At 37.1% G+C, this 18,994-nt stretch overlaps 1 long non-coding RNA gene and 6 other non-coding genes across 8 annotated transcripts; all 7 read right to left on the reverse strand.

The window, feature by feature from the left end:
• Nucleotides 1-126: 126 nt before the first annotated feature.
• Nucleotides 127-10,493, reverse strand: LOC127881452 (uncharacterized). 2 transcript variants are annotated; one of them, XR_008050047.1, is made up of 4 exons: nucleotides 10,160-10,493; nucleotides 9,233-9,333; nucleotides 8,595-8,680; nucleotides 127-2,247 (listed from the first exon to the last, which is right to left on the reverse strand). It is a non-coding gene; the product is annotated as an uncharacterized LOC127881452 (long non-coding RNA). The 2 variants fall into 2 exon arrangements; XR_008050048.1 differs by having other exon boundaries at nucleotides 10,386-10,492.
• Nucleotides 317-388, reverse strand: Trnae-uuc (transfer RNA glutamic acid (anticodon UUC)). Its single transcript has one exon. It is a non-coding gene; the product is annotated as a tRNA-Glu (tRNA).
• On the reverse strand, nucleotides 2,876-2,947 carry Trnae-uuc (transfer RNA glutamic acid (anticodon UUC)). Its single transcript has one exon. It is a non-coding gene; the product is annotated as a tRNA-Glu (tRNA).
• Trnak-uuu (transfer RNA lysine (anticodon UUU)) lies at nucleotides 3,188-3,259 on the reverse strand. The gene has a single exon. It is a non-coding gene; the product is annotated as a tRNA-Lys (tRNA).
• Trnae-uuc (transfer RNA glutamic acid (anticodon UUC)) lies at nucleotides 4,069-4,140 on the reverse strand. Its single transcript has one exon. It is a non-coding gene; the product is annotated as a tRNA-Glu (tRNA).
• On the reverse strand, nucleotides 7,670-7,759 carry Trnaf-gaa (transfer RNA phenylalanine (anticodon GAA)). Its single transcript is given in 2 exon segments — nucleotides 7,670-7,705; nucleotides 7,723-7,759. It is a non-coding gene; the product is annotated as a tRNA-Phe (tRNA).
• Nucleotides 10,494-18,641: 8,148 nt separating the features above from the next.
• On the reverse strand, nucleotides 18,642-18,713 carry Trnae-uuc (transfer RNA glutamic acid (anticodon UUC)). The gene has a single exon. It is a non-coding gene; the product is annotated as a tRNA-Glu (tRNA).
• Between the last annotated feature and the right edge of the window lie 281 nt (nucleotides 18,714-18,994).

Genomic DNA, 18,994 nt, shown 5'->3' on the forward strand with positions numbered 1-18,994 from the left:
TAAAAGAAATTGATAAGTATAAGAAATATATCTGCTAAGCATTTTCTTCAGCTTGCATTAACATGAAAAACTTTAAGAAGAATTGCCTACCTCACGGTAAGACTCTTTTACATGTGGATTCCGGAATTCCGATGTTATATAACATTGATGGACGGTTGTTATGTTGAAGATCTGCAGGGATCCAATACTACTGTACAAAATTAATATTATGTTTATAGCGTCTCCGGATTCGCGTCAGCGGAAGGCTATGATATTCTCTTTCCAGTTAAGCGAAACTAAATCACATTATGATATTTCCAAAATTGAAAAAGGATACTTCCGGTGCCGGGAATCGAACCCGGGCCGCCTGGGTGAAAACCAGGAATCCTAACCACTAGACCACACCGGATCAGGATGACTGTGTGAAAAAAGAAGTTGTTGGCTGTGGTCAGATGATTGATATTGTTGTGAATACCGCTGGTCAAACACCGGTCATTAGATGCACTTAGTCCATACCAATTTTGATTCTATGTTTGGAGTCCTTGGGTCGGTGCGCTGGTAAATTTCACTTACGAAAATCAAACCATTTAATAAAAGTATTAAAAATGAATTGACAGATATGAATTGTTTAAATTAAGGATTTATTTCAATGTTTATAATGATTCATGTATGTTACCTTCTAGTAATAACGATTAATTTAACTGTATCATTTCTATTATATTCAATCCATATTATAATCGTATTCGATAAAATAAATTACTATTCCGTGGGCATTCAAGGCGAAACAAGAGGGCCTGAAAGGCCCAAAGTCGCTCACCTGAAATACACAGGAACTGACCTTTTCAGTGCAGCCCAAGATATCATTAGAACAAATGTTCTGACCAAATTTCATGAAGAGTGAACTATGAATGTAACTTTTGGAGTGTTAACAAGTTTTTAATATAGCTATATAGAGAAAAAAGGCCCCGCCCCCTGGCGGCTTGGTTGTTCAACCAACCGGTACCATCGTCGAAGAAATCATTGGCACAACTCTTCTGAGCAAATTTCATGAAGATCGTACAATAAATGTGGCCTCTTAAGTGTTAAAAGGCAAATGCTGACGCCGCACGACCACGACGGACGAGCACAAAAGGCCATCACAAAAGCTCACCATGAGCACATTGTGCTCACGTAAGCTAAAAGCAACTTAACAATTCACTAAATATCGTTTTGGTACGAATATATAAAGGCACGTAGCATGAGTGTACGTATGTTACATGACATTTATAGAAGGTCGGAAGATTAAAATCAGCAGGGGTCCTCTGCAATACATAATCTAATTTGTTATACATAAATGTTATTTAGTACACGTTTTTGAAACAAGCTATTACAAATACGTGTGCACGTGGCTATCGTGAACTCAATACATATTAAGCGAACAGTAAACTGCACCTATGCATATACATTTGTAAAATGATACGATTACATAAAGATGAAAAATAACAAGAATTTCAGTCATACTGAAAATAGAAATTCAATTCATTTGTAATATGCAAATTAACTTTTGATTGTTTACTCAATATGTTATTTTGTTGTTGACTTTTTAATCAATTCATATTTTGATTGATCTGAAACGATCTTCTTTATCTAGATTAAAATATTTTCGAAAAAAACGACTACTATGTTGACGGGTTTCGAACACAGGTCGTATTGGTAAAATAACTCGACGATCACAACCCGATTTAATTGAGATAGCTAGGAGTTTGCAACAACCTTCTTTTCTGCTAACTTTATACTATACAATATACTGCTATACCAAATGAATGTTAGGTGTATAGCGTCTTCGAACTGATAGAATTCGAGGCAATATAAAGTTACACCGTTTTCTTTCGAGTGACCCCACATCATTCTTAATAAGTCATTCTAAAAAATATATTTCCGGGGCCGGGAATCGTACCCGGGCCGCCTGGGTGAACACCATGAATCCTAACCACTAGACCACACCGGAGAACGCTAATGTAGCTCAAACAGAAGTATAAAATGCCGGTAAGCGGCGTGATTATCGGTATGGATGTCTGTGGAGCTCCTTGGTCGATCTTGGACTTATCTGTTGCCACAGGCAGCGAGAGGGTGGATTTGGGAGCGCTAATCTCGATTGATTCCGCGGTTTGGGGCTCGGGGTGGGGTCGTGTTGCGTGCGGGCCCGCTTTGGTTTGATCGGCGGGGGTTTGCTTGTGTAGGGGTGGCGGGATCAGCACACTGGCCACTGAGAAAATCAGCAGGGATCCTCTGCAGTACATAATAAATGTTATGTGTTACACGTTTTTGAAACAAACTATAACAAATACGTGTGAACGAGGCTATCGTTAACTTAATTCATTGGAAGCGAACAATTAACTGCACCTGTACATATTAAGTTGTAAAATGATACGATTACACAAAGACCTATAGATTACTATGTAATCTATAGGTCTTTGGATTACATAAAGATGAAAAAAACAACACAAGAATTTCAGTCATAATGAAAGTAGAAATTGTATTCATTTGAAATAGGCAACTTAACTTTTGATTGTTTACTCAATCATGTTTTTTTGTGTTATTGCCTCTTTAATAACTAACATTTTTATTGATCTTAAAATGATCTTATTTATCTAAATTTAAATATTTAAAAAAAACGACTATTTCAGTCGACGGGTTTCGAATCCAGGTCGTATTGGTAAAATAACTCGAGGATCACAACCCGATTTCACTGAGATAGCTAGGAGTTTGCACCAGCCTTCTTCTCAACTAACGTTATACTATACAATATACAATAACGCGTGTTATGTTTATAGCGTCTTCAAACTGATAGAATTCGAGGAACCGTTTTCTTTCGAGTGATCCCACATCATTTTTATACGTCTTTCTAAAAATATATTTCCGGTGCCGGGAATCGAACCCGGGCCGCCTGGGTGAAAACCAGGAATCCTAACCACTAGACCACACCGGATTGCTACTTTATATAACAAAAGCAAGTTTATATAATGGTCTGATTATCGTTGATACGCATCCGTCTCCAGATGCATGTGCGTACACAAAAGTGTTGATACGCATTATGCTTATTAGGTCTTTGGGCTCATACGATTCTCGGCACCGAAAATGTATGTTTTTCTCTGGTCAGTTAGACAATCGATTGTGTGTGTGTACCGACAGAGTTCTAATTTTGATTATGAAAAAGGTAAAACATCATTTCCGGTGCCGGGAATCGAACCCGGGCCGCCTGGGTAAAAACCAGAAAACCTAACCACAAGACCACACCGGAGTATGTAAAAGGGATCTTTTCACGGTTTGGTAAATTGACAAAATTGAAAAAAGTTATTTCAGATTCGCAAATTTTCGTTTTAGTTATGATATGTGTGAGGAAACAGTATTACTGAACATAGTCCAATATAGCCATTATATGTATCTTTTGACGATTTGAAAACCTAAAAATTATAAAGCGAAACGATTGAATAATTTGGAGAGTTCTGTTGTTGTCGTTTAAATTTACGAAACTACGAAGATTGCGTATATAAGGTATAAAATACTTACAATGCGTATATCCGGCAAATAGCCGGGATCTTTTACTTCAGACTAACTACAAGACTCCGGGGATCACTGGTTCGAGCCCTGGTGGTACCGGCTACTTTTTTTTCTTTTTTTAAATTTTATTCTTGATTTTTTACTGGAGCTTTTAAGATCCAATGTTTACATTTATCAACATAAAGCATTTAATGAAAAACTTCAAAATAAGCCAAAATCTGTGAAAAGGCCACTTTAACGTCGATCAAACGGAAGTATAAAGTTTCATATACGTAGATGTTAATAAAAGAGTAAGAAACACATCTGCTTATCATTTGCTTCAGCTTGGACCGCAATTAATAACGTGTTCCTATCTTAGTACGATTGAACAAGTATGGCGACACGATTTTATTTAATCGTTATTGCTTTAATGGCTTACCGGTTGAACTAGTCCAACATATCACTCAGCAACAATATAATGCATTATACATATGAAGCTTCGTGCGGGAAATGGGGGCAATATTGTAAACATTGAAATAAAATTATCCTTCAAAATTGAAGAAAAAATATTTCCGGTGCCGGGAATCGAACCCGGGCCGCCTGGGTGAAAACCAGGAATCCTAACCACTAGACCACACCGGAGTGCTCATATCTATCGTAAATGTGAGGATATATCACCGGTCAGCGATATCACTGAGTCCATATCAATATTGATCTTATTTTTAGCATCATTTGGGCTGATGGGCTGGTTTCTTTAACGTTTAAACAAATTAACACATTTAAAAACATTTGTAAATAAGAGTGTTAACAAGGTTTTACTATAGACATGTAAGGAAAAATGCCCAGCTCCCTGGCGGCCACATTTTTCAACCAACCGGAACCATGTTCGAACTTCTCTAAGATATCATTGACACAAATCATCTGATCAAAGTTAATTAAGATCGGACAATAAATGTGGCATCTAGAGTGCTAACAAGGCAAAAGTTGATGCCACACGACGCATGACGGACAAAAGGCGATCACTAAAGCTCACCATGAGCACATTGTGCTCAGCCGAGCTCAAAAGGGTTTATAATGTATATATAATTTTTATTGGAATGTCCCCAAAATGAAAATGATAATAATCTTGTAAATAATTGAATTATTGTATAAATATATTACTTTTTCGAATGTTCACAATGATGCATACATCTTTATGTGTTCGCTTCTAAAAATTAAAATAATTTAAATAGTTCCATCAATATTCAATCAATATAATTATAGTATCCATGTAATAAATTACCTTTTTGTGTGCAATAAAGGCGATGCAACAATTATACAATTTACAAATAATTGTTTTGGAACGAATAAAAACGAAAATGTAACGTTCAAAGCATGAGGGTACGAAATTTAAATAGCATTTAATGAAGATAAGGATTTTGGAGAGCTGCAGGAATCTACAGAACGACCTTAAGATCTTCGGTCTAACGCTCTGCTGTTTCACGCCGGGTATGCGAATACTTCGTTTACGGATGGCACTTCACTTACAGAGAACAACAAACGCCACGCGCGAGAGGTGAGTTCTTCAGCTTTTTTGTATTTATGTTCTGTTTATTTGGTTTTTAGACACAGAACATTGTTTGGGTGATTAATGGTATAGCACTTCGTATTGCGAAGAAAGAAATTCGCGGAAAAACGGTGAATTATTTTTAAAAAAACGATAAAATTTCATCGATAATCAGCATGAATTGAATGATCAGTACATATTTAAACAAAATAAACATACTTGGAAATAAATCAAGAACGTGCTTACTATTCGAAATAAAAGATCAATTATCCAGTAATGTTACAACATGTTACATTTTAGTTTACTAATGTATTTGAGAAAATTCAAATGTTTTAAGAGTCGCATGCACATTTTTCATCTGCACTTCGTTTACCGATCATCTAATAAACAATGGCACTTCGTTTCCTGACATCTAGACACTTTTTTCCAGATATAACACACTCGTATTATTTTAATCAAAAATGCAGAATTCGCTGTGGAATACTGTTAAAGTAAGCAGGCAATAAATAAAAATGTATGTACTTAGTACGCAAATAAAAAACGAATAACCGAAGCATGTTCTTATCCCTTTGAAATATGATTATGATTTGGTATAAATGTGAAAGATAAATGTTAAACAAATTGGATATGTCTAATGAGTAAAATCTATATGACCATATATTTTAAATTACGTTCTAAGCGGTTGATCTAAAGCATTTATCTTTATGTCCAAATGAAGGTACTAAGGCTATTTTCTTTTATATTAGATAGCATGTCATGAATAATCACTCTGCTTAAACTGCCTCTCAGAGAATAATATCAGCAGCGATGCAGGTTCGAAATTCTATTGGAACTTTTTGGCTCAATGCCAATAAACGAAAATAGCAATAAAAGAACGGGCGGGGTTGATTTAATCACACGATAGTGGTGTAAAAATTATGCATATCCGTCTTTTTTTAATATAAACACAACACATGCTGCCTATGAAGTTCTATCCAATATAGCACCCTAAACTTCGTTTGTGTGGGTATACTAAGTACTGACTCCATAATATGACATTTAAACATTTTATGTACGCATTCCTTTTTTTCCAGAATCAGTTGATTTTACGATTTAATTTTAACCGTGATTCTTAAAACTCAACCAATACAGTGATTTAGGGTCAGGTGAATCGCACTTCGAGCAAACGTTAGCGTTGCGTAAAGGGAAGTGCTCCCTATAAGCAGGGCTCAAAATACAGGGAGTTTGACCATTCTCTTTTTAATTTTGTTGCTACGCATAAGTATCGTCTTGATGATGCGATTCAAATAAGCACAACCGACATAGGATTTTATGAAGAACAAATGTGTATTTGCGTCATAAAGACCCCTTCACTACCGTTATCTAGAGCCCTGCTATAAGTAAAATTAAACACGATTGTGTTGATTCGCATTATCCGTACACATTTATTTAATAATAAATATTATCTTATTTGAAAATTGCAATTATAATAAACATAGTATACATTAATAGTCATGTGATTTTTGAAAAATAAATTTTAAAAATGTTTCGTATGAATAGCCATAATATAAATAAATGCATTTGAGGTAGAAGATAAAACTCAGTTATTAGAGTGCCCGCTTTGTTGAAAGTCTCCGTAATCTGAAGTGCCCTTTATCGGTAAACAAAGTGGCTGCAACTTTATGTATGCCACCTATTACAAAATGTACTATCTTTGTTTATATTTCATTGAATGCTATCAAAATTTCAGTATTTGAAGCACAGTGATTACTCTACATGCTGGAATAGCAAAAAATTTCTTGCAATAATTCTAAGTAGTTTTATTTTGTTAAAATGTTTACTGTTCATCCAGTTTATGCTGTTTTCCGATCAAATTTTCTATTTTTTGGGCAAAACTGTTCCATTCTTCCGTGAAATTGTGTATTCCCAATACAAAAGGATACACCATTTATCAACTCGACCATGTGTCTTGTCTTAAAAACTAATCTTTAGGATATAACTTTAAATAAAACAGAGGAACTTACCTCTAGCGCGTGGCGTTTGTTGTTCTCTGTTAGTGAAGTGCCATCCGTAAACGAAGTATTCGCATACCCGGCGTGTGTTTCTTCTGATGATTGTGGTTGAAGGATTGCCGTTACGGTCGACGTCTTCCTTATTTGTATTAGTAATCAAATAAAACTTAGCAGATTAAAAGTATTTTTACAACAATTTTAAATTTATAGACAACTGATCTCTTCCAAGTACCAAACGATAACCTTCATCTTCCATGTTTATTACATTGCAAATTAAAATATATATGAACGTCCATTTCAACGATTATTGTATCCTTTAATCTAACTACTTTTGTTAAAATAAATGAACCAGTTTTTGAAAACTCACTGTGCCTTCTTAGTCATATTAAATGTATCATTCCAGGGCAAATATCACCAAAAGTGCTGATTTGTGAAAAGCTGTGTGTGTACAAGTCCTTGTTTAATACAAGCATGTTGATTTTTTAGCTTTATAAGATATATATTTATGTACGACAAAATTAATTGACACTATACTTTACTATCGAATGCAGCTTGTGACTCATTGAGATTCACGATTAAGATGCACCAAAACTGAATTGAAAAAAAATTGTCAGCCGCCGAACTGTTCCGTTCGTGCCGGAACCCGGGATTGAACCGGGGGCCTTTAGATGACTGTTGCGTTAACAACTTCAGTCTAACGCTCTCCCAACTGAGCTATTCCGGCTGACATTCATACTACGAATGTTATTTGATAAAATAGTGTATAGCGGTCGATAGCATAGGTCTATTAATAACCCAATACATCGGCTGTTTCCGTACTTCTACTCCTGCTAATCAACCACTTTGGACCAAACTTTGAGTCTCTTTACGGAGACTCCGGATATGGACAAAATAATAACGATTGCCAATCAACTTGCTTGTCGTCAAATATCGTAACGGTTAAGCAACAGACAAATATACATGTCCTCGATATAGTATTAATTATGATTCAGTTAACTGCTAAATCTTCATGTGAAGCATATTCAAGCGCATATTTCACAATAGGTCACGTTTGTTATTCATAATTTTAGGGTCATATCAAATGAAAGCCATTGTGTACACACCGGTTTGTGACAATAACGTAGTGACGTCACCATCTATGTATAGAATGAATGAAAGCTGTCAGTTTTAAACTGTCCCATTCACTGTTGACCTAGCATTTAAAATCTTTATCGCGGGTTAAGCAAAATTCAATTGCTTTATCGGAAGCTTTATTGAAGAAAAGAATCTAAGCAGATCAATATATTATCGGGTATGCATACACAAGTATTCTTCAGATTTATATTTACATTTGATCGTTCAACATATCACTTTGCTAAACAAAGCGTCATATATCTAATCGAAGTTTAACTTTAAACGAATGGCTATCATGATAAATCATACATGTATCTTAAAATGTGCCATTCCTCATTTCAGCTTAAAATAATTCTCACTTAATGAAAGGGACATAATCATATAAACGGACGGTCATTAGAAAGGGACATAACAACATGCACGAACTGTCATTAGAGTTATCTTACCATCTATATTTCGCCATCTGGGACTTGTTGTAAATGTCACTCGCAGACTCGGTGCGTTGTTGCGGGACAGTTGTTGGTCTTAGAAACTGAAATGATCAACATAAATAACTCAGTTCGATAATAACTACGCTTTCATTATAACATAAGTGATCACATTAGCACACCTTCAGCATCTCATGCTAAACTGAGCTAAAAAGGATGCGTCGCAATAACGCGTGTTTACAATCCATAAAATGCTGAACGTACATGCTTCGGATGTTCTTACGTAGCATCAATCGCAAAATTGCAAAGAAAGTACAAAACGGACTAAACATATTTATTGTGTCATGTTAGTCGAGGTAAGTGATTTCAATCCATTCTGAAATATTAATTTCCAACATACAAATGATTTATTTGACTGACCGCGAATAAAAATGGCTCATTAATACAAACATTTTTATTCAAGTGTGCGGTAAACACTTCAAGTGCGCGGTAGACACGTTTAGTGCGCGGTAGACACTTCAAGTGCGCGGTAGACACTTCAAGTGCGCGGTAGACACTTCAAGTGCGCGGAAGACTCACCAAGAGCGCGGTAGACACGTATAGTGCGCGGTAGACACTTCAAGTGCGCGGTAGACAATTCAAGTGAAATTACTTACCAATGACATCAGCGACAGCAAATTCGTCTTCAAACAAGTGACTCTGGCGGACTCGCGTGTTGCGGAACGTCCTAAGGAAAGGTGCCGTACTCGGTAACACACTGAAATGGTCAGGCATACAGGACCTGATGTATCCAACACAACATTGTACATACAACACTATTATTGCAATAGGCATTTCCCCACTTTGGCAAATTACGGTTTAAACTCTTTTTTGCCCAAGCTTTCCAGATATTGCCAGGAATAGGTGTAGATTCAAACTGATCCAAAGCGTATAAAAGTTAAAAACGAAAACGATTTAATAAAACTTTTACATTTTCATCAATGAACAGTAAAGTAACAAGAGTACATGCGATCTTTAAATTTGCCAAACTTTAAAAAGGTAACCTTTTTCGGTGCAATATCAGTACGAATCCAGTCGAAAATTGCTTACAATCAGATCATCACGTGGATCATTTTTCTGATAAAAATGCGTTTCCATTTTGGCCAAAATATAGTTTAAAGGTAGTTATACAATATTCTTACAAAAAAAATGCACATAACAATCTACACTATTGGGATTGTCCGATAGTGCACATAGTCTTCCGTACATGTATGAACCAGTTTCATGCGAAAATAGGTCTTATGCCATATGCGTCCAACGGAGCTCCACACCAGCCCACGCATCTGCGCAGAAGCTTAACTGTCCGTTGATGATTGCACGACACCGCGACTGCACATGCTGGCCGCATGTGACAGAAGTAAAGACCCATTTTCACATAATCCTAGTCATACATGAAACTATCTGAAACGGTGCAAAACCATAGTCTAGAGTAATTCAACTGGCATTGACCGCTTCTTTAAACCTTGATTATCATTTGTTATTACGATTGTTTTATATATTTTGTCATTATTATACAATTGGCAATGCAAACAAAACGTGTTTACCTATTTACATAACATTCCTGTTGAATAATCCTATATATATGCCAAGTGTTCTGTGAACATCCAACAAAACGACATAATCATATTGAAATTCTTCATCACTATCATGCATTTTTACTGTTGCAATTTCAATTTATAAACAAAGAAAACATATTTTTAAAATCTGAAGAAATTACCACTTTTCTATTTGCATATAATATCAATCCTTTCAAATGAGCACGAACATTACCAACTTTTCCTCCCCGCACATATCCAAGAATGCACTTTCCCGCCACATGATGAGATCGCTAATTGTTCTAGACCGGAAAACAACACACCGACGAAGTGTTATCTGATCTACGAGTGACCGACCGATGGGGTGTGTATTCAGCGTTGCAGCTCTTATGTTGATGTTACCCAAAATAGCACCGCGTCCCACTGTTCTCAAAGTGTCGGCGCTTCAGATATTTTGGTGCTGTGTGGTCGTGGATAGTTCACTTTTGCACTATTCATGTGGCTAAAATATTTGGGCCGTGCTCTATAAAAAGGGGGTTTAATGCATGTGCTTAAGTGTCGTGCCAGATTAGCCTGTGCTGTCCGCACAGACTAATCAGGGACGCCACTTTCCGCCTGAACTTGATTTTTGCTAAGAGGAAACATTTTGAAAACGAAAATACCATACAAGCGGAACGTGTCGTCCCTGATTAGCCTGCGCGGACTGCACATGCTAATCTGGGATGACACTTTACGCACATGCATAAAACCCCCCTTTTCACAGAGCACAGCCCTTTTGGTTTCGATGCGCCGGACTATTGCACTGATAATGAGTTAAAGGTTATATTTTAAGCCGTTCGTAGGGGCATACATATCACTTGTATTTTATTCATGTAATTATTGACTCTTTTCCGAAGCGATTTGTTGATGGATACTACTACGTTGCTCTGACAACCACATGAATTCGCCCCATTCATCTAACTAGTCAGGGACCTATACAAACAAATGTATAGGTCCCTGAACTAGTATGTCACTTATACATGTTTTTGTAATGGAACGCCTGATATAATTGACCCGCGTCCTGCGAAAATGGATGTTATGTCATACGCGGCCAGCGTAGCATCGGACCAACCTGCACATAGCGTATTTACGTGTGCGCCCGCGCGTTTTTTTAAACAAAATTGTGTGAACGTTTTTCTTTTCAGTGTGCGTCCGCAAGATCTTTTTGAAAATATGTATGTGTGTTTCCTTGATCTTTCGTTCTTTTCTGCGTGCGTCCTCACGTTCTTCTGGTGAATACGGTCGTATTTTTGAAAGTTCTTACTACAATTAGTACAATCATATTTTTCTTTCAAATTGTTGTTTCTTTATGTTTTGAACAGTCGTGTCCTTCGAATGAATCGATTGATATACAAAGTATAACAGCATGATCGATGGCCATAAAAAGCAAACAAGGTGACATAGATAATTAACAATACAATCTTCTTAGTGTGTAACCACATTAATCCTCTCAGCCACCCACCCAGTCAAGTAAAACACGTCTTAATTATTTTAAGTCATGCCAAAGCCCAAACGCGCTTGGCACGCGATGGAGAACGTCTATTTTTCTTCGGAAAAGACAGGTGCTAGCTGTAAAGATCGCCTAACAAATAGTTCGATTTCTTAGGTTAATTAGCGTCGTTTTAAAATTCGCCGATTATTCTCTCAATGCAACGGAATTTCAATTGTTTGCTCCGGCAAGTCACGAAATTGTATGACTAGAAAATCGTTGTGGTGTCATAACGGGATTTATCAAGATCGTGCGAGTCGCAAACTGGCGAAACATCAGTTACGTGCGTGTCAACCGTAATCTGACACCGCCTCCGCCGGATGTAGGGCGTGGACGCCCGAGGCCGCACGTGCTTAGCTGTAAATTCCCGGATGACACTTGTTTTCGCGGGGTAATATGACAATAATTAATTTTGCCAAATTATGCCTCACCGCGAATTCGGCTTTATTGAGAACAGATGTCGCTATTAAATCCAATAGTACTCTGTCCGGACATGTTTAATTCAATTCATATGTCGGGAAATAAACGAATTTTATCGACTTTCGTCGACCGAAGGAATTTTGACACGCATAAATATTTTATCGCGATGTTTCAGCATTGGTGTTCACATACCTGTACACAATAACCAAAGGGAGATACCGTTACTTCTTCAGGCTGTGAATTAATTAAATTAAAAGAGATGCTCGCTTTCTTAACTTGTGTGTTCATTCATTTTTTGGGTTTTGTTACGCTATTATTATATTTTAAAAATCATATCGTTTGTCTATCCGTTTACGATAGCGTTGCGTAGGTACAATATTATAATTTAACATAGACTGTTAACAATTATGCTGTATGCGAGTAGTGTTTAATAACTAATATAACTTACATTGTAATTGTTACTTCATCTACAATTAAAAGGGCAAATAAATACACGTTTTCAGAGGATTGCCCGGTTAGTGTAGTTTATTAAAAATATGTTGCATTTTTGGTACATCATACGATGTCAATAATTATGTGCTGATGGTCGTTATAATTGTTATGACGACGTAAATCACAGAAAGTCTCGTATTCAAGCCATGAAATACTAGATTTACACCATACGTTATGTATACTAATTACTTAAAATACCGGTATTGCGGTGTCAGGTCAAAGATCAAGATGATTTCACTAAGTACAAAGTATATTAAATAGCCTTAAAATGAGACCCTTACGATAGCATCTGATCCACTGAGATTTCAATACAATACGAAACACATTTCATGTGACAAAAATCTCTATTCTATTACGTTGAAATCTATGGACATTATTCGCAAATTATTCATTCCATTGTGTGCCGAAATCTTCCCAGATGATTTTCTCACATTTCGCGACACTTTTTCACCGGGCAACATAAATATTATGCGTAATTTATTACCGAATCATTGTCATACGAAGCAGGCGAAGTTTTTCTCACAGTTTTACTTCAATGCGGAATTTAAAACGCTAGCCACACGGTAGTTTAGTTAACCCCCCAAAAACAAAATGTTGAAACTGTCAATGATTTTTTTTTTAATGAAAAGGTAGACGAATCGTTTATTCTTGTTTCGTCTTACCGAGGTACATTTCCTTGGCACAATTTCAAATTAATGTCTTAAGAAAGATTAAAATAGTTTGCATGCATTGAATTCTAAGTTGCACTTTGCAAAATGGAGCAAAGTCATTCATAGAAAATAAAAATGTACATTGTAACTCTCGATGTAAATAAAGACAGTGAAAAAATGTGAATGTTTGTGAAAAATTAGCAATAACAATTCGAGTGTACAGTACACGAACCAAAAATCCATATCATGGTAATGATAATTATTCAGCATGTTATATGGATATATACAGGAGGAACTGAGTAGAATTTTGTTGGCTTTAAATCCAAAATCGTATCGGGCGTATGTACTCGATTTTTTAAAACGTCGTATAAAGAACAGTTGCAGCGCAATTGGGACAGAATTTAATATAATTCTCTTTCTCGAAAAAAAACGAGTCTTGATGGAATTTTCCGTGTAAAGGAAGTCTATTCTAAACGATAATCCAGTCGTCTATGCGGATAGTGTGGTCCAGGATAAGCCTGTTCGGACTGCACATGGCAATCTGGGACGACACTTTACACGTGCATTACACACCGTTTTCCCAGACCGAGGCTCATAATCGATTTCCTCCCAATAGAGCCGCAATTGCTAATAATGGCGTTCCGCGTTTTGTTTCGTAGTTTCCCTGCTTGATGCAGTTCATGTTAAAACTTATTCGAAACTTGGAACAATAGTTATAATACAAATATAAGAGCAGCACTGTACGTGCATCATACCTGCCCGCGCGTGTCGCCAGGCGACAGATGTTCAGTATGATGCGAGACTCTTTTAAACCGTGAGAAAAAACTTTTATAGCCTAAAGTTGTGCAATGATATGTGTATTATTACTCGGTATCCTCTTCCGAATGATTAAATCGTCGTCGCATGACTGCGCTTTCTTCATTTCGCTATTTATCGGCCGCGCGACGTCATATAAATAGATTTGTATATTGTCGTTGCGGTTTGCCTATTATACCACAATGAGACATGACTTCTTGATAATGAAAAGCGCTGTACACTGAGCGGGTTTTCATTCTATTGTGCAGTATCGTGGGAATTTTTGAGAACACTCATCATTAAATTCACTGCCATGTACGGAGATGTTCAACGCCGACAAAATAAATGAATGACGATAGTTTATGTCATGTGATAGTATCGTATAATAACATTTATTGTATAATCATTGACGATAATTACGCGTTTCCATGGACATAAATGCCTTTATAGTCATACTAATCCAAGTTGTTGGAATTATGCCCCTCTAGATGGAAAGTTACACAGGCATCACTTTCATGCGGTATTACCACAGCTCTCAGTTACGGAAATAGGGCGGAAATACGGCTGAATAAGACCAGATAGACGACCCATAATTTACGACAACCTCAAAAATCTTAATGCGCATGTTTATCCGAAAACGTTGCAAGTCAGATTGTCGCAGCGTCCAAACACGTCTATGAAAAGCATGGTCTTTAATCCGTACAGGTGTTCTCGCGGGTCTCGAAAAACAGGCAACAAACCACTTTATTTATTCCCCAGCCACTCAACATGTTTGAACGGGGATTTCAAACAGATAGACATTACGCGAAGGAATTTCATCGCATCGCGATTTGCCACGATTCCCGTATATTTTCACCACCACGAAAGCCTGGGAAAAGCAAACACAGCGCGACACTCGACGATTCACGTGACAGCTATGTAAATAAGATTGCGGCCACGTGACTTTATGTACACAGCGTCACCGGAGCACGCGCGCGTATGTAAACAGGTAGATATGACTGCTCATCTACTCCCTTTGTTGACTTTCCCACTGAGCTGGTGTGATTTATCGGCGATAATATACAATTGAACTTTGTAACGCCGATGCTGACGTATGTTGGGATAAAAAACGTCGGAAAAAGCTGTGGGGGGCGATGTTTCCGGGTAACACAGCGGCAAATTTTGGAATGGGGTTTGAGGGTGGGGGTGGAGAGACGGTCCGACAGCCCGCTGATGGAATGTGGCAAGAGGGGATTCAGTGCGTAGTGAAAACGGGGTTTAATGCATGTGCGTAAAGTGTCGTCCTAGATTAGCATGTGAAGTCCGCAAATGCTTATCAGGAAAGACTTTCTTCTTAAACTGGATTTTCGCTTAGAAGGGACTTCCTTAAAACGAAGAAACAATGCTAGCGGAATGTGAGGAAGACTATTATGAGCAAAAGAATCACTTGCAAAATGACGTAATAGTTTCATGCCTCAAGAGGTTCAGTCCAACCCCCGTGCAGAGATATGACTGGAACCAGCATTGCTCGATCCCTGCCGTTATAACCCAACCTCCGCGCGGAGATTTGACCGGAACCAGCATTAATCTATCAAATCTCTGCCGTTATAACCAACCACGTGATGATAGCCGAATCAAGTGGTAGAATAAATTTCCCCTTGTTATTTTTTTATTTTATTTTATTTATGTATATATTTTTTAAATTTTATTATGAACCTAGACTTTTACACTATTTTCAAAATGATACTTCTTTTCGTTATACTACTTGAACCACAAAATAAAATCCTTTCAGATCTGGATGGATTTTCTTGTGATGGCAGAGCGTTTATGTGAGAGCATGGAACGACACCTCTGAGTTGAGATAGGGTTCAAGCGAGTTACAAGTGGCGGAAATTGTCCAACATGGAACAAAATTATATATTTATTGTTTTATTTATCATTTCGTGTTTCTGTTGTCCCTAGCGTGCAACACATCAATTGGATATGAAATAATTCTTAAATAAGACTGTATATGGGCAGCGCTGTGGAAAAGCTGGCTTTAATACATCTGTATAAAGTGCTGTCCCAAATTAGCCTGATCAGCACTGGCTAATAAGGACGATCTTTGCCGGCGATACTTGATCTCGTTCAGAAGAGACTTCTTTTAAACGAAAACAAAATCCATAAAAGCGGAAAGTGTCGTCCCTGATAAGCATGTGCGGCTGCACGTGCATTAAGCCCTTTACGCCTGATTGACTGATTCAAGCATTTTTTTCATTAACCACATTATGTATATTATGTTTCAGTAGTGGTCTAGTCGACATTGAGATATTTTTACAGAAAGCATCAACGTTTAATCTAATATCGATTATCGCTTGTAGGTATAATATATTTCAGTTTAATAGACTCAATTAATTCAACGTGAATATCAGAAACGATTATGTACTGCGTTTTAATCAAATCCAATGTTAGTTTCAAAATATGCAAATTCTCAGTTTTTATCAGTCAAATCGTCGTTCTTTTTTGCTGCTCCGCATGTGACCATAGCAGAAACTTGAAATAATACATTTGTGTATTTATGTGATGGAAGTCAAATATCAGTCAACGTCAGAGGTAGTATATGTAAATACAAAGAACCAGTGAAATCTCTGCGCGTAGGTTGACTCAGCGCTTGGACTTTCTTCACTCTTGCTCAGCCAGGGACCTATACAAACAACTTCTTTGACGGTCTCATTCCCGTTTCGGCGCAACAGCACGATAGCTTGATCTTCGGATCATTGAACCCATTTATGCCTAGTGGACTCTCCCATCCTTCTAAATTGGATCAATATATTGTTGCAGCAGCAACAACAACAGCAGCAGTAGTAGTAGTAATAGTAGTACTAATAGTAGTATGTTATGTTATATCAGAGCCTTGCCTTTAGGACGGTTTCATTGGCTGATTAATTTGAGGGAACAAGATAGTATGTGATTGGCTGACTAACTCGTGGCCACGAGTAAGCTATGTCGGGATCTCGAGATCTCGAAATTCTCTCTTCTTTTGTTTAATGCACCCTTCCTTTATTTACTGCACCGCTCTTTTTTTAATTGCACTCCTCTTTTATCTAGTTTTGCACTCCTCTTTTTTTCTATCTCGTGGCCACAACATGGCTAACTCGAGATCCCGAGTTACTAAGCCGTGGCCACGAGATAGAAAAAAAGGAGTGCAATTTAGAAAAGGAGTGAATGTCACCTCTATGCCACCGTATAAGTTCCTGCATAAATATAGCTCACAGAGGATTTTGGTGAAGTCGATGTATAACGAATGGTACTTCATTCTCAATTTGGTATAAATAAAATGTAAACAACGTAATTTCAATATAATCATATAAATCTTAAATTTAATGTATGTGCATTTCGCTCTCATAAACCTGGGTAAATTAATTTCACACGTATATGTTATTTTGTGTAATGACAGTGATATGTCAACTTTTAGAGTTTGGCATTTTTTATACATAGAACTATCTCTGTCAAAATAATATTAATATGTAAATACCACTAAAACCATTTAAGAGAATTCAAAAGGTGTAAAAACTGTTTTCTGTCAGTTTTGTTTGGAGTTTCGTCTAAGATCTATACGTCTTTGTGTTCTTTGGAAAATGGGATATATTTTAAAGCATAAGAAAAATTATTTAAAGCATGAATAAACGATTCAATTCAACAACGAATGCAGCCAGGATGTTAACTTAAATATCTTCTTCACTTCGTGGGAATGTTAAAAGTACGGCCTGACCCGCTGTTGTCTCAGATTGCATAAAGCAAAATACTAACCCGGTTATTTTCTCTCTGTTCTGAAAGAACCAGTGGTTGAAACCTTTGGAAAAGGAGAAAAAAAACAGCTGTATGCGTGCTTAGTATATGCTTCCTAAAATTTAACTTCGTTCACGACAGTCACCAATACAAGGCTCATACATCAACGCAAACTTCAAACGGTTCACAATGACATTTATACCGGATATATTTTCATTAACCCGTTCGATTTCATTGATAAAACATTTAGCGTCCATAAATCACGTTGAAAGCACCCATTAAGACGCCGCCTTCTTGATCAATATTTATTCAGTCATCGATGAGGAAATGTTTTCTCGAACGTGCCCGTCTTTTGTAAGAAGCCCCTTATCTGCCCCTTTAGGTCCCGGTTCCTATTGATAGTTATGACCCTTGACAATTATGCAGGGCCGAAGTGACATGGAACCCCCGGGGCCGTTGACCCTAGGACCCAACCCGACCGTTTATTGCTGACCCACGCAAAGATCAACCCTATATCTAGGGGCTGTGCAAATAGATACGGACATTTGGAGATATTGTAATCTCTGGAACTCAATGCAGACGCACGCACGCTGCTCTATAAAGTGTTTTGTTATAGTTTTATGATTTTTATTTTATTGCATCCTTTTGCCTGGCAACTTTTGTTTCCATGAGAAAATTTTGATCAAAGGAAAACGAAATTTGATTTGATTTTTAATCGCAGGTGGATAGCAAGGTGAGGCACAAATTGTGGTCAACAGGGCAAACGTTTAAAATTGTATTGGTTCAATATTGAAAACAGATTTGACGGGTATGGAATTTCATCCTGTACGTGTCAAATTATCGGAACAAAAATATGTGACTCCGGTGCCGGGAATCGAACCCGGGCCGCCTGGGTGAAAACCAGGAATCTTTACCACTAGACCACACCGGATTATACAGATTTCGGGACTGCATATATCAGGGTTTTTTTCCACTTTTTGGGAAGATAGCCCATGGCTTTGGAATTGGGAATTTTATCGGCATTTTCATAAAATTGGGAAAATAAATTCATTAGCCTTATTTTCCACACGAAAAGTCCACTGATTAGGCAAATACTTAATTTGATATAACCCTTTATAATCATTCAAATTAAAAGAACAAAATCATATTATACTTTTTTATATGTAATTGAATTAAAATTGAGATAAAATACACATTAGACTTCTCCAAAAA

Source organism: Dreissena polymorpha, chromosome 5 (genome assembly GCF_020536995.1).
Source record: "Dreissena polymorpha isolate Duluth1 chromosome 5, UMN_Dpol_1.0, whole genome shotgun sequence".
In the NCBI taxonomy this organism is placed as follows: Eukaryota; Metazoa; Mollusca; class Bivalvia; order Myida; family Dreissenidae; genus Dreissena; species Dreissena polymorpha.